The 5,702-nt window shown below is 58.4% G+C and overlaps 2 non-coding genes and 1 pseudogene across 2 annotated transcripts; all 3 read right to left on the bottom strand.

The window, feature by feature from the left end:
- LOC142795372 (large subunit ribosomal RNA) overlaps positions 1-161 on the bottom strand; it is a 4,741-nt pseudogene extending 4,580 nt beyond the window's left edge.
- Positions 162-1,315: 1,154 nt separating this feature from the next.
- LOC142795371 (5.8S ribosomal RNA) lies at positions 1,316-1,468 on the bottom strand. The gene has a single exon (XR_012892979.1). It is a non-coding gene; the product is annotated as a 5.8S ribosomal RNA (ribosomal RNA).
- A 1,719-nt stretch (positions 1,469-3,187) lies between these two features.
- On the bottom strand, positions 3,188-5,002 carry LOC142795374 (small subunit ribosomal RNA). Its single transcript, XR_012892981.1, has one exon. It is a non-coding gene; the product is annotated as a small subunit ribosomal RNA (ribosomal RNA).
- Positions 5,003-5,702: the final 700 nt, after the last annotated feature.

Here is a 5,702-nt window from a genome sequence, read left to right as displayed (position 1 = left end):
CCCATACACCACATTTCCCGACCGCCTGCAAGGACGGGGGATTCGGTGCTGGGCTCGGTCCCGTTTCGCTCGCAGCTACTCGGGGAATCCCTGTTGGTTTCTTTTCCTCCGCTTAGTGATATGCTTAAATTCAGCGGGTTGTCTCGCCTGATCTGAGGTCGACAGCGGATACATTCGCTTCCATCAACTTCCTGCACGACCGCGTGCGCTCGCCCTACCAAGTGCGCCCGCAACCCTGTACAGGGCCACTTCTTCACAAGGCTGGCAATCGGCTTCCCCGCTGCACGCGTGCGGCGCACAACCGGTGTGACGTGGAAGTGACGGGACACGTTCGTAAACCCATCGCGAACCGAGTACGACGCCCTACCAAGTGCGCCCGCAACCCTGTACAGGGTCACATCTTCACAAGGCTGGCAAGCGGCATTCCGCTGCGCGCGTGCGTCGTCCGAGCAGTTGCGTGATAAACGACCGTGTCGAAAGCCCAAACACCGCCGAGGCCAGTCGCCGCCGCCGCAAGGGCAGCCACGCAGCCTGGCGAGAGGCATCGTCTCGTGTAGCGTCGCCCCCGCCCCAACTGGAGTGGCCCAGTTTTTTGAACGGGACGGGAACTGCGAAGCACTTAGACCGACGGCGGACTACGACGAGAACGCCTTAAGCTTCGCCAACGTTTCGCCAACTCGTGCGGGAGACTTTTTCCGCTTCGCGGCAAGTCGTCGCGCCGTGCTCTCCGCATCAACCGCGTACGCAGCGAACCGCAAACGTCGGGCGCAGCCTCCTCACCTCCCTGCGCTTTGCGCGCGAACGTTCCCTGTTCGCGCGGCAAAGCCTGGAGGAGGCACGGCCCCGCAGCGTGTTCGAGCGCCCGGTCTACGGGACACCCTGCTTACTTCGAGGGCAACAAGCGCAACGCAAGGCTGCGATCTCGCGCACTTTGCGCACGGCTGGAGAAGCTTTGCTGGCCGGCTTTCGCTCCTCGTGTTTACCGTGCGTTAAAGTTGCGCGTCCGTGGCTCTCGCAGCTCTTGCGCGCCCGGTCGCAGAGAGGAGTACGCAACCTCGACCGCACTTTCCCTGCAGGCTTCCTTCCGACTCGAAGTCCTGCGGCGGTCTCAACGAGGTGCCACATCCTCAATGCAGTCGGTCGCCCCCGTTTCGGTTGGGCTCTGGCACGACGGTCGCCACCGTCTCGCCCTTGAGTGGCCGCTGTTGGCGCTCGCTGTGAGGTGTTCAGCGTGCTGTCCGTGTTGCCGACGCGGTCAAAACGAGTCGACGGCTCACGTTCCCTTGTGCGCCGAAGGCTCTCTTGATATGTGATCCGACCCTCAGACAGACGAAGCCAAGGGAAGACCCAAGGCCGCAATGTGCGTTCAAAGAATCAGTGCTCAGTGTGTCCTGCAATTCACACCAAGTCTCGCAGCTGGCTGCGTTCTTCATCGACCCGAGAACCGAGTGATCCACCGCTTAGAGTCGTGAAAAAGTGTTTGTTCAATTCCGTACAGTCAAAACCAAACGTTTCTGGCACTCGGCCAAACAGTGGCCAAGAAGGGCGCTTTTCAGCGCACGCTTGGACTCCAAAACTCTGCCGCGCCTTTTTCGGCTGCCGCAAATCGAGCAAACGGTGTGTTTCGGACGGCGTTTCGCTTTCGCTACTTGCGAGTGCTTTCGTGGTCCACCCCTCTATAAATACTCGGGAGGCGTCGAAGCCGGTTCTCCAAGCCGGACCCGTAGGTATCGTTGTGTGCTCGCTCTCATTGGCCCGCCTAACCAGAAAATGCCTGCGGTACACCCATTTGGATAAGAGTGCACGCAGATGCGGGCCTCGACGGCTACACATTTCCTCGGGCGGCCGCCTCCCGGCCTCCGTGGAGCGCGGGATGCACGGTCCCATCGACAAGCCTCTCCCGTTTTTACCGTGGCGTCGCGGTTCACCACGGCAGGCGGGTCGGTCTCCTCCGCATAAAAAGGGGGACCCCCGCTTTTTGTTCCACGAAATCGCACAAGCTTTTTTCGCATCCACGGTTTGCCACCGCACACCAAAATGCCGATCCGGCTGCCTACTTTAGCCAACAGGTGGAGCCAGGCGCGCCGTACTTGCGCGGCACTTCCCACGTCCACCGAAGTCGGTGCCAAGGACCACTTTCGGCGCCGGAGCCGCGTACGAGCCTACTCGAGGCGGAAGAACGAAGCCAGCAAGGGCCTGGCCGCAAGTGCGTTCAATTGTCGGGACGTCCAAGTCCCTCGTTCTTCCGTGCTTCCTCTTTCGGCAAGTCGTTGCGGCACCTTCCCAAAGCGCGCAGACCCGCTAATCGCGACGAGCGCGACGTGGCCGTGCCGCCTTTCCCTCGGCAGCAAGCAAAACGCCTGGCAACGTCGACGCTCCCCTAACCGCGATCTCGCACCGTGTTTCGTGTGGCGAATTCAAAAGCCGGCCGGCGCTGCTGCAACCATTACGGTCGGTACGCATACGCCGCGGAGGGCGGGACGGTCATCGGAGCGTGCGGTTCCTCCATCGAGTACTGCGCACCTCGGCCGTCGCATCGCCGTGCCATGACCGGCCGCGCGTCAACGCGAACCGGTGCCAGCGAGATCCCTCGCCTGCAAGAACCGACCGGCAGCCTCCGTCACCCGAGGACGCGGAGGCGCTTGCCGCGGACGGCGGGACGGTATGCACTGGTGCACAGCGGACCCGTCACATCGCCAGTTCCTTGACCGACCGCCGACGCTTGTGCCGTTCCTCTCGTACTTGGCAGTCGCCGCGCGATTGTCGGGTCTCGTTCTTGCACGCTCGAACGGTCGGGAGGGCACTCGGCTGGCGTTTCGGGAACGCGCAGCCTCGCCTTCTACCGACGTAACCACGACTCGCCGTTCGCGCTCCGCCGCTCCTGTTTACAGTACTAGGCGGTCCCGCAGCGGTCGGGTCGCGCATTTCGAGCGCTTCGAGCCACGGTGCAGTGGCGGGTCGAAAGCCGACCTATGAGTGCGTTGCGCCGTTTGTACCCGCGTCCGCCACCTGGCCGACCGTCCAAGGTCGCGGTGTTGGCGTCCGCTGGGCGCAACAATTTGTCACGGGGTGCCGCTCCACATTCAGGCAGCCCCGTGGGGAAAAGCCGACCCCGCGTCCAAACGGGGTCAGCGGCAGAAAGTGTCGGGCGCAGACGCAGCTGAGGCGCTCACCCTTCACAATCCGTTAATGATCCTTCCGCAGGTTCACCTACGGAAACCTTGTTACGACTTTTACTTCCTCTAAATGATCAAGTTTGGTCATCTTTCCAACAGACCGGCGCAACCGAAAGGCCGCGCCGGACATCGGTCCGAAGACCTCACTAAATCATTCAATCGGTAGTAGCGACGGGCGGTGTGTACAAAGGGCAGGGACGTAATCAACGCGAGCTTATGACTCGCGCTTACTGGGAATTCCTCGTTCAAGGGGAACAATTGCAAGCCCCTATCCCAATCACGAAAGAAGTTCCACGGGTTACCCAGTCTTTTCAGACAGGGATAAAGACACGCTGCTTCCTTCAGTGTAGCGCGCGTGCGGCCCCGGACATCTAAGGGCATCACAGACCTGTTATTGCTCTGTTTCGTGCGGCTAGGAGCCGCTTGTCCCTCTAAGAAGGTTGTAAGGTGCTGGGAACCCCGCACCTATTTAATAGGCTAGAGTCTCGTTCGTTATCGGAATTAACCAGACAAATCGCTCCACCAACTAAGAACGGCCATGCACCACCATCCACCGAATCAAGAAAGAGCTCTCAATCTGTCAATCCTCCCAGTGTCCGGGCCGGGTAAGTTTTCCCGTGTTGAGTCAAATTAAGCCGCAGGCTCCACTCCTGGTGGTGCCCTTCCGTCAATTCCTTTAAGTTTCAGCTTTGCAACCATACTTCCCCCGGAACCCAAATACTTTGGTTTCCCGGAAGCTGCCCGCCGAGTCATTTGAGTAACTCAGGCGGATCGCTGGTTGGCATCGTTTATGGTCAGAACTAGGGCGGTATCTGATCGCCTTCGAACCTCTGACTTTCGTTCTTGATCAATGAAAACATTCTTGGCAAATGCTTTCGCAGTAGTTCGTCTTGCGACGGTCCAAGAATTTCACCTCTAGCGCCGCAATACGAATGCCCCCGTCCGTCCCTCTTAATCATTACCTCGTATTCCAAAAACCAACAGAACAGAAACGAGGTCTTGTTCTATTATTCCATGCAAGTTTATTCAGGCGACTCGCCTGCGTTGAGCACTCTAATTTTTTCAAAGTAAAAGCACCGGCCATCTCGAGGCACACAATGAAGTGCACCAAGAAAGAACCGGCATGATGTTCAGTCCGAGCCGTCGCATCGGGTAGATGCACTACTCGTCTGGAACTGAGATCCAACTACGAGCTTTTTAACCGCAGCAGCTTTAGTATACGCTATTGGAGCTGGAATTACCGCGGCTGCTGGCACCAGACTTGCCCTCCAATTGATCCTCGTTAAAGGATTTAGAGTGTACTCATTTCAATTACGGGGCCTCAAAAGAGTCCCGTATTGTTATTTTTCGTCACTACCTCCCCGTGCCGGGAGTGGGTAATTTGCGCGCCTGCTGCCTTCCTTGGATGTGGTAGCCGTTTCTCAGGCTCCCTCTCCGGAATCGAACCCTGATTCTCCGTTACCCGTAACAACCATGGTAAGCAAGTAACCTACCATCGAAAGTTGATAAGGCAGACACTTGAAAGAAACGTCGCCGGCTCGTGGCCATGCGATCAGCACAAAGTTATCCAGAGTCACCACACAATACGGGCCGAAACCCGATCGATCTTGGTCTAATAAAAGCACCCGTTACCCAAAGGGCTCCAGGCTCACTGCATGTATTAGCTCTAGAATTGCCACAGTTATCCAAGTAGGAAGAAACGATCTAAGGAACCATAACTGATTTAATGAGCCATTCGCGGTTTCGCCTTATTTCGGCATGTACTTAGACATGCATGGCTTAATCTTTGAGACAAGCATATGATTACTGGCAGGATCAACCAGGTAATCGTTCGACTGCGCGTCCGTCCTCGCCTTCGGCGGGCCGGACGCAGTCTGTGTGCGGCGGAGGCCACCTTCAGGCGCCCCAACACGCTTATTTTGCACTCCGAGATGACGGCGTTCGAGCTCGCTACGGCACAACCTTCCCGAAAGACGAGTGGGAGCCGTGCGGCAAGAAGCACGTTCATGCTCGCTCTTTTTCGTTGCATCGACTCGGTCGCGCCGTGCGGGTTGCCCAAGCCCGCTGCACTGTCGGTGGACCGGCCGGAACTAGCAACGGAGCCGAGACTGCAAAGCCGCCAGACGACGGGTCACGCCCGCGTCTTCGGCGCTTTCGCATCTGAATCGCCCGAGGACGACACGGAACACACCTCGATATCGTGGTAAAACGGCACCGTCCGACAACCAGCCCCTAACGCATCAAGCGGATGAGGCTGCAGACGACTGCCGTGGATTCCCCTGGAGCAGACCCGAGGACACGCTTGACGAGGCCGAAGCCCGCCGCATATCAGACACCCGGTCGCTTTCGCGTACGCCGCTCACGAGAACCCCCACATAATAGCAGCGATAAGTACCCAGACCTCCTTGGGCACTAATACGAGCGTACTCGAGAAAATTTCACCGCGGGTGTGCCCCGAAACGTGTGGCACGTTGAGCGTGCCACAAGTCTACGTCGCTCTCAAACCCGCCGAGGTCGTAGAATTTG

Source organism: Rhipicephalus microplus, unplaced genomic scaffold (assembly GCF_043290135.1).
Source record: "Rhipicephalus microplus isolate Deutch F79 unplaced genomic scaffold, USDA_Rmic scaffold_638, whole genome shotgun sequence".
In the NCBI taxonomy this organism is placed as follows: domain Eukaryota; kingdom Metazoa; phylum Arthropoda; class Arachnida; order Ixodida; family Ixodidae; genus Rhipicephalus; species Rhipicephalus microplus.
The sequence above is the reverse complement of the archived record's forward strand: the minus strand, read 5'-3'. Positions and strand labels throughout refer to the sequence as shown.